Here is an 11,035-nt window from a genome sequence, read left to right as displayed (position 1 = left end):
CTCGAACTTACAGAAGACCACAGCTAAATAATATAGTTTTCGAGCAGTATTGCGTTGCTATTGGTGACTAAGGTGACTAGAGCTCCTGGGAGGATTGCTCTAGCGTTGCAGGCGTCTATAAGCTGCGGTAATATTGTTTGCCAATATATAATTGTATAAAAAGTCTCTTTTTATTCGCTACGTCAAACCGTCATTATTAATAAATATGCAAATCTATGTAAATTTAAGTTAGCAAGCTCAAGGGCTTTGATTTAGAACAATTTATTATAAAATGTTAATAGCGCACCTGTCTAGTACGACAGTGAAATTATGCGAGTAAATGAATTTACAATTCAATGTATAGAGAACGGTTCTGAGACGGGAGCAGACTTGCAACTGCAACTTACCGTTTAGAAATACATAAGTACAGATAATAAATTAAAAAAAAAACTACATTCCACCCGCAGCGGCTGCTGCCGGCGAATACATCAGAATGGTTGTAGAAACAAACGGCAGTCAAAATCAAAATCAATAATAACTATTCAACATGCTACAAAAGGACCTTCGAATCGTCACTATAAATTAGAATTTAACTGATTTAATTAATTTAATGAAGAGACGGCAAGAAACTTGGCATTTATTCTTGAAAAAACTTTGTTTAAATATAAAATAATTAAGTCAATCAAATAGTAATTTTTAAGCTGTAGGCAAAAATATTGACCCTATAAAAAATTTTTCTAATCAAAATACTGCATTACAGCCTATGCAGTCCACTGCTGGACATAGGCCTCCACAAGTTTACGCCAAAAATAACGTGAACTCGTGTGTTTTGCCCATAGTCACCACGCTGGGCAGGCGGGTTGGTGACCGCAGTACTGGCTTTGTCGCACCAAAGACGCTGCTGCCCGTCTTCGGCCTGTGTATTTCAAAGCCAGCAGTTGGATGGTTATCCCGCCATCGGTCGGCTTCTTAAGTTCCAAGATGGTTGTGGAACCTTGTTATCCCTTAGTCGCCTCTTACGACACCCACGGGAAGAGAGGGGGTGGCTAAATTCTTTAGTGCCGTAGCCACACAGCAATCAAAATACTGATCTTTACAGAATAAAAAAAGAAAAATTATTTCAATATTAATATTTTTTTCTAATATTACAAGACTGTCGCAAAAATTTGCGACATTAAAGTCACGAGTCAATAGCAAAACAATTTCTCTAACGACTATCTCTCGAATTTGCATTCAAATAACCATAACTGGTATAGATTTATTGGATTATTATATCTCGGCATTTATTACGTAATATTTTATAAGAAATTTTGTGAGAAATTTATTAAATACAAATTATACTTCTCGGTTTTACGTTGATTTACATTTAGATGCTAATTTCACAGTTCTATAGGCTTACTTAGGGTATAGCAGGAAAATCATGCTTAAAATTTGGACCAGGTCACCTTGCGAAGTACCTTAATCTTTTTTTTTTTTTGAATATCATATCAATAATTGACCGCTCCAGCGGGGATCGAACCCGCGTATCCGACTGACTGTGTCGGCGCTCTAGCCAATTAAGCTATGGAACGATGTACCCGCTAGATCGAAATTTCTGATATGATGATTTTTATGTTCGATTTAAGCGAACCGTGGCGCCGTCTATAGTGAGTTCTGTACCTTAATTTTACAGAATATCACAGCTAAATAATGCTCCCAAGCTGTATTGTATTGCCGTGTAAGATAGCTCGAGCTCCGCGGGAGGGTAAAACAGTTGCAGGCGTCAAACGGCTACGGTATTTTCCTACCATCAAGTGGACCGTACGCTTACTTGTCACCTTTGTAGTATGAAAATAATCTGTCTATCTTTCCTAATAAAACAACTTTCTATAGGAAATGTCTAAGCAAATATTGCACGTCGACAGATTTCAGTTCGTTTCAATATATAATACAACGTTGTTTTCCAAACTGTAGCGTCGATAGTTGCGTTTGTAAATATCGGTGCATCGTATTTATTCAGACGTATCAAAATGTGTTCCATAAATGAAGTTTCCAATACGATCGTCGTATGATGTTAAAGAGTTTTAATTTTGAAATTAATAGTAATTTTAAGCAAAGTATTACTTTATAATTGTAAGTTAAGTGTACATATATGTAAAATAAATTGTCCATATAATTTACATTTGTAAATTATATGGACAATTTATAAAATAAATATTTATGGTCTTATTCATAAAAAAAAGCTTATAGAACGATTATAACGTTCATTAGTTAAAATGCTCGATAAGCTTATAAAACGTTCCATAAAATTGTCTATTCATAACAGTTATATAAACCGTCTTTAACTAATAAGCGTCTATAAGCAAAAATGTTGCCATTACTGTGAAGTTCGCAAAAAAAACTTGACGAACTTACTGAATCGACCACAGATAACGTGTATCGATCATGTATCGATTGACCATTGTTCGTCTGATCATAGTCAATATTACGGCTTAAAAGCATATTTTGGCATATTTTATTTACGGAATGTCAAGTGGTTTCAAACCAACGGTCGTCGTGCAATTTGTCTTGAAGCTGAGTGTCGTGCAAGTGCACGTGCAACTCGGGTACAAATCCAACTGGTGGTTGCTTGCGACAATCCATGGTGGTCTCCAGCGTCTTCTTGGACCTGTAATGGGAATATAGGATTTACACAAGGATTCATGTCGTACCTACAATAATTTCGTTTATGATTTTGTAACATAATATATTGTTCAGATTGTAAAAACTTACCTCTCGACGACCCCAACATCTTATTGCTGTTAAAACTTGGGTTTCAGGTGATGTACCAGAACCTCTTCTATCTAAGTTGAGATCATCACGTACTAAGTTAATTATATAAGTCGCAGTAGATTTTTTAAAGCGATAACGCTTCCGAAAGTCTTCGTCGTTCAAAGAAAACGGATCACTCCTGCTTTTGTACACTTTTCTTCGACGCGTGCTATTTTCAAGTTCAATAGTTTCAATGACATCTAAGCTGTGTAAAGCTTGCATTTTTAATAATGCAATTTTTAAAGTTATTTATTTATTACAACAAACAACTTTACAAAATAATATTGACAAACAATTTGTGTGTCAAACGCCAGTTTCTTATTAATCAGCTGTTGTGAGTTCGGCCATCTTGCATCTTATAGTACCGTTATAGTAGGGTCCTGCCCTCTATAACTTTGTGATAGGTTTATAGAACTGTTTAGTGTTATACTAGATCGTTCAATAAGTCCCGAGACTAACCTGGAAATGGCGCATATATTAAAAATTCTTTTGATTTTTAAAAAGTACTGGCTATCAATACAAGAATATGTGTCAAATTTTTAAAAATGGAACAATAAAATTATTGATTTTGAAACATTTAAGTGACGCTATGGTTGTAATTTCGATACAATGGAAAAAAACGAGTTTCGCGTGTTGATAAAACATTGTTTTTTAATAGGAAAAAATACCGTTGAAGCACAGCAATGGCTTACAAAATGTTATGCAGGATCAGCTCCCTCTAAAGCAACCATTTGTCGGTGGTATGCCGACTTCAAACGCGGTCGCATGGACACCAATGATGGGGAACGCTCAGGTCGTCCAAATGAAGCAGTGACTCAACAAAATATTAACCAAGTCCTCAAAATCGTCTTTGGAAAATCGGAAGGTAAAAGTGCGAGAGATAGCCGAGATAGTGAAGATTTCAGCTGGTAGTGTTTTCACTATTTTACATAAAAATTTGGCCATGAAAAAGCTTTTTTCTAAGTGGGTGCCGCGTTTGCTTACAACTAATCAAAAGGAACAATGTATCAATGATTCAGAGCGATGTTTGGCGCTGATGAATCATAATAAAAAGGATTTTTTACGTCGGTATGTAACAATAGATGAAACCTGGATATACCATTTCACTCCGGAATCCAATCGGCAGGCAGCGGAGTGGAGAGCGGCTGGTGAAAGCCGCCCGAAGCGTCCAAAGACTCAGAAATCGGCCGGTAAGGTTATGGCGTCTATATTTTGGGATGTGCATGGAATACTTTTCATCGACTACCTTGAAAAGGGGCAAAATATAAATAGTGACTATTACATGTGCTTATTGGAGCGATTGAAGTACGAAATTGCGGATAAACGGCCTCACATGAACAAAAAGAAAGTGGTGTTTCACCAGGACAACGCGCCTTGTCACAAGTCCGTGAGAACGATGGCCAAAATTAACGAATTGGGCTTCGAATTGCTTCCTCATCCCCCTTATTCGCCAGACTTGGCCCCCAGCAATTACTGGCTGTTTGCAAACCTCAAAAAATGCTTCAGGGTAAGAAATTTGACTCAAATAGTGAAGTTATCGCAGCAACGGAGGCTTATTTTGAAGCCAAAGACAAATCGTTCTACACACATGGGATAGAAAAGTTAGAAAAGCGTTGGAGGGACTGTATCGCTCTTGGAGGAGACTATTTTGATGAATAAAAATTAATTTTATAAAAAAGACCTTTTTTTAGTACTTAGTCTCGGGACTTATTGAACCACGTGTTAATGCTGTTATGAATACAATTTTTTGCCAATGTTCTTATAGCGAGCTTATAGAACACTTTAGGTGTTCCATAACTTTTTATGAACAACACCGTTAATGTATGATAAAAAAATTTGACGACCACTCCGGTGTAGTGTTGCTACACATCGGCGATCACGGGTTCGATTCTCGTTCGGAGTGGATATTTGAGTTTGTACAAATATTTATTTCTGATGTGTATATTTGTTCTTGTGGGTCTCCCCACGGTGCCTCGGAGAGCATGTTATTTAATTATACCATACTGGCATACTGTAATAAAATTTTAGAAAATCAAGCATCGTAATACAAATTTGTTTTTGTTTAGAAATTGCACGTTCAATGAAAAATAAATACACGTGATATCTCATTACAGCCCCCCTCTCTTTCCCCCTCACATTTTTTGCCTGAAATAACCTTATTATCATTATGTTATCAGTATCAATTGTAAATAAACAAACTATTCCATTCTAATGTTAGGAGTATTTTCAAGTCGCTAATTACGTACAATCAGTGTGGTAACTCGATCACGTATTCAAGCGCGGAGACACGGAGACAGGCGAACATTTCATGTGGTCGCGATCAGCTGTAATGAGACATTTTAGTAACGTCGACAGAAAAATACAAAATAAGGATAAAGTAAAGCAAAGCCTCCTTTTTTATCTGTACGTACTGTGTGTATAAACGAATCTATTTCCTGTGATATATAGCCCCGTGTAGACATTTTTTCGTCTTCCTTAGAAGGACCGGACCTAGCATGCCTGATCTGGACCGGATAAGGTATGTAACACAGAAGATATGTCTGGACCTGATCAAGGTGATATGCGATTTCCTGATCGGGTCCAGATCAGGAAATCTCGTCTCATCCTGATCAGCCGATTCGGTCCGGTCTTTTTAAAAACACGAATGTATATTCTTGAAAAAATTGTTAAATAAAAAACAGCGACTTGATATTATAAATATGTTACTTAACATTATTTATTTCCGTTTATTTTTGCCAATGTATTATTTATTTATGTTTTTACTTTAAATATCAATTATTTTTATTTATTTTTATATTATTAATTAACTATTGTTATTAATTAAATTGTATTTATTAACTTCTAATAATTAACTACTAATTAACTATTTCCTATAACTCAAGACTACTCCACTGTGTAGAAATGGACTCCCTGCTATTCTGTCCTGATAACTGTATATATACTAAGTGCGCTTAAAAACATTAATAGTGCGATTCAGGCTCAGTTCGCGTCTTTTCTTTCAGGCTATCCTGATGATCTGGACCGGACCGGGTTCTGATCCAGTATGCCTTACCATACTTGATAATATTTTACATCAGGCTATCCTGATCTGGACCGGACCGGGTCCTGATCCAGTATGCCATATCATACTTGATTATATTTTATATCAGGCTGTCCTTATCTGAACCGGACCGGGTCCTGATACAGTATGCCTTACCATACTTGATTATATTTTACATCAGGCTATCTTTGCCTGGACCAAGCCTGGTCCTGATAGAGCTTGCCGGATCTGGCATGCCTTATTCTATCCTGATCCGGTACAGATACATGATCTGGTTGAGCCTGACCTTTTTTCTAGTCGGGGCTTGAGACAACTTTATTAATATTATATGGTAGGTTCTTAAAGAATGAAACTAAAGAAATTGCATTTTGGAACTTTTAGGTACTTGACAGTTCAGGCCTGTCGTATTCATAGTCGCGTCAGCTCGTTTAAATATACACATATAGTACATATTATTATATAAGTACGTTCTCGTTAAATGCTCACGCTTCATGTTAGAGGTATTAGTTTTTCAATGAACCTAAATTATTTTGTCATTTACATTAAATAAGTGAGTGCGACATCTAGTGAGCAGTGGCGCTTCGAATGCCATGAAGTTGCCGCTTATAGGTGAAATGAGAGGGCGACGGGCGGGGGGACCTCGCCGAACTTCATACTATTCGTTTCTTTGTTCAAAAACTTAAACTGTAACGTTCATTATTCATTATAATATTGTCAGACAATACACGAGTACACTATTATACGAGTTGTCTTTTATTTCAAAGTCAAAAGTAAACGTTAATTAGTTTTTAATATCGATTGATCTTGACATCACATCTGATGAACAATCTGAATATGAATAGGATGGTAAGTATTTATTTTAGTTCATTGATTTACCAACAACCGTTGCATCAATTCAACAATATAATTACTACAAAGTAAAGGTAATAACGTGTGCACAAGCCCTTAAAGGTAAGCACCACATTAAAGGCTAACAAAACTGAATCGTTGTAACTCTAACATACTATTATAAACATAAAATATTTTATACATAAAAACAAACAAAAGACGACTAGTTTATATAAAAATTTGAAGCAGCTCCTATTTAACATGTATGGAGGCTTGTGAATGCTAAATTGTGGAAATATATATGAATACTTACATGATATATATCCAAAGACTTGTCTTGGCACTGGAAGCCATTATACTGAATGAATGAATGAATGAATCAATACACTTTTCAAAACTATTCAGTAATCTACTCAATCTTGGAACGGGAGAATTCGAACCAAATACTGTGTATGTTGTCACATGTGCATTGCTGTCATTCATTAAGTTAATATCATACAATAGTGTCAAAATAGAGCAGATGATTTCGCTAATGTCACGTAGACTGAAGAAGAGACGAAGGTGCGCCATTGTCCCTTATACAATTAATGTTTTGATGGTGACGTTACCGTAGTAGACGCCCATGACGAGGCAGGAACTAGAAAGAGAGGTCACAGACAAAAGGACACACTTAAAATGCTTATCATCGTGACTAACAATAACTATGTTAGAACTGTATAAGAGACTTTATGTACAATTATGGGTTGACTAGTAGAGAACTCCTTTACAGATAAATATGTCCTTGTAAACTTTCTTTGTGACCATAATTTGTTTAATTGCTTAGTGCAGGGGTCCCCAAACATTAAAACCTTAGGGCCATAATGATTTTTCAGTGCATTCCAAGTGCCAAAATACTTTTTAACTTTCTACCCTTTCTGACCTTAATTTCTAGCTAGATTAGTCGAAAAGTGATCGACCTAAACAACCATACGCTTTTTTTTAATTTCTGTGTAAATTTTTTAAAAGTGTCAGTATGCAGCAAACACAGGTAACTTATCACAGCAACAGTGACAATAACAAGATATTGGCTGTCACGGCCCAGGTTTATGACACTAGTCTTAAGCTGTCGCGAGCTGGATTGAAGACACTGGCAGGCTGGATTGGGCCGTCGCTTGGAGACCCCTGGTTTCATATTATAAAAATCATCAACAATATTTGAACAATTTGTTACATCATATATCATTTTTCTATTATTTGTTGTATTTTATCTTTTTTCTTACGTTGCGTTTTTTTCTATTGTCAATCTCTTTTCATTATTCTCACTTGGCACCGAAAAATCTATATTAATATATATAAAAGCGAAAGGTCACTCACTCATCACGAAATCTCCGAAACTATAACACCTACAAACTTGAAATTTGGCAGGTAGGTTCCTTATAAGACGTAGGCATCCGCTAAGAACGGATTTTGCGAAACTCGATCCCTAAGGGGGTAAAACGGGGGTTGGAAGTTTGTATGAAAGTCCTATGTTTTTGAAGTAAGAGACTTGAAATTTAAAATGTAAGCTCTATAGATGGTGAAAAGGTGTCCAAATAATGTATCTTTAGAAATCAATTCCTTTTTGGGGTTAAAACGGGGGATCGTAGGTTGACTCACTGATCACGAAATCTCCAAAACTATAATACCTACAAACTTGAAATTTGGCAGGTAGGTTCCTTATAAGACGTAGGCATCCGCTAAGAACAGATTTTACGAAACTCGACCCCTAAGGGGGTAAAACGGGAGTTGGAAGTTTGTATGAAAGTCCTATGTTTTTGAAGTAAGAGACTTGAAATTTAAAATGTAAGCTCTATAGATGGTGGAAAGGTGTCCAAATAATGTATCTTTAGAAATCAACTCCTTTTTGGGGTTAAAACGGGGGATCGTAGTTTGACTCACTAATCACGAAATCTCCGACACTATAACACCTACAAACTTGAAATTTAGCAGATAGACTCTTTATAGGGCGAAAACTATTGCTAAGAATGGATTTTACGAAACTCGACCCCTAAGGGGGTAAAACGGGGGTTGGAAGTTTGTATGAAAGTCCTATGTTTTTGGAGTAAGAGACTTGAAATTTAAAATGTAAGCTCTATAGATGGTGGAAAGGTGTCCAAATAATGTATCTTTAGAAATCAACCCCTTTTTGGGGTTAAAACGGGGGATCGTAGGTTGACTCACTGATCACGAAATCTCCAAAACTATAATACCTACAAACTTGAAATTTAGCAGGTAGGTTCCTTATAAGACGTAGGCATCCGCTAAGAACAGATTTTATGAAACTCGACCCCTAAGGGGATAAAACGGGGGTTGGAAGTTTGTATGAAAGTCCTATGTTTTTGAAGTAAGAGACTTGAAATTTAAAACGTATGCTCTATAGATGGTGAAAAGGTGTCCAAATAATGTATCTTTAGAAATCAATTCCTTTTTGGGGTTAAAACGGGGGATCGTAGGTTGACTCACTGATCACGAAATCTCCAAAACTATAATACCTACAAACTTGAAATTTGGCAGGTAGGTTCCTTATAAGACGTAGGCATCCGCTAAGAACAGATTTTACGAAACTCGATCCTTAAGGGGATACCTTTTAAAAAGTTACTCAGTGTGATAAGCACTTCAAATGACTGAAATAAAAAAAAATAATTTGCGTTAAACATCTTAATAGTAATGCATAATATCTTCATAACCACGCTAACGTAGTCGCGGGCGACAGTTAGTGTATTATAAAACAAAGTCCCTAAAAGAATATGTGATCGATTCCTTCAAAATCTACCGAACGGATTTTCATGCGGTTTCACCAATGGAGAGAGGGCTTCAAGAGGAAGGTTTACGGAACGGCTAAGCCGATTTTGATGATAGTTTCACTGGAAGTTTGCCGGGAAAACTTTGTGACACACTGATTTCTACGCGGGCGAAGCCGCGGGCACAGCTAGTATATGTATAATAAGATAAGGCCTAAATACAATAAAATGAGTTTGCTGTTTTTTTTTAGTTTTAGCTTAATAATTCATTTGCCGTGACACAAAATAGAATGAGAGGGTCATTCGCATGACGAAAGAAAAATTCTACTACTTCTAGCTTCATATTAATTTAGCTAATTTTGATCAAAACCAAAATCCTGCTTGATATTCCTGATCGCTCTATTTTTAATTATATTACGCATTAAGTAATTAAATAAGTTATTTTAAAATTCTAAATCATAATAAATGTAAAAAGACAGTGACTGATAATAATAAAAAATTAATGATCTATATTTTATTATTCTAACGCTACTTTGAACTTGCAGGAGACTGTAATACGAGATGGTATGATTTTAATCTTGAAGTCTAAACGACATGACGCGTTTGTACGTAGGTATAATATACTTACAAATCTGACATTAAACGTAACGTAAGGATTATTATTAAATTTTATTTAAATATTTCTAAATTAAAATATATATATATTTTCTATGTAAATGAATCAAAATTCATAATAAAAACCGGAATCCATACCTCTATTACAATCCCAAGCATTTAAGCTTTACGTTGGTTCAATGGTTAAGTCAAGATTTCTCTATGTTATATACAAAAAGAAAAATATTAACATTAAAATGCATATTTTTATATTTAATCTAGTTGACTCAGCCACGCGTTGTTGTGGCTCAGTAATTATAACAGATTGAATAAATTTTTTACTGATTACATTTTAGGCGCCATCATCGGATATCCGTGCAACTTAAATGTCAAACCGCCATCATATAGAGAAATAGAAATACGGCGCCATCTACCGGATATCTGTGCAACTTAGATGCCAAACCATGGATTTTATAGAACTTGTCGGTAAATACTAAAATAGTATAGTAATTTAATTTGCAATAACAAATATTGATATCAATAATTGAAATAACTACCCTATCTCCCAAGTTGGACCAATTACAGATGCTTATAAAATTTGATGAAAATTGGTTCAGTAGCTTCGGAGTTTCTCGCTAACATACATCGTGACACGAAATTTATATATATGTCGTTTTATACTTTATTCGAGTGCTTACTACATTTTATTGTTTTGTTGAGATTTCTATATAGGTGTTACGGCAATGTTTCATTCGCCATGATCACGGAGACTCAGATCAATACATGTGGTAAGCACTAGAACAACTATAAATTTTAATATGAAAAGTGATCGTGTTAGCATAAAACAAGATATTTATATATTTATTTGAGTCGAAATCTCGTTGTCATAAAATCCTTATTACTTAACTTTAGTTTAAAACATATTTTAGCTAACTACATTTTTACGTAATTATACACAAATAAATGATAAGAGAAAAACAATCTTACGTCAAAGTTATAAATGGATGAGAATCCTTTAATACTAAAGATACATGTAACACAAAAA

The sequence above is a fragment of the Melitaea cinxia genome, chromosome 23 (genome assembly GCF_905220565.1).
Source record: "Melitaea cinxia chromosome 23, ilMelCinx1.1, whole genome shotgun sequence".
Taxonomy (NCBI): domain Eukaryota; kingdom Metazoa; phylum Arthropoda; class Insecta; order Lepidoptera; family Nymphalidae; genus Melitaea; species Melitaea cinxia.
This window is presented reverse-complemented; position numbering follows the sequence as displayed.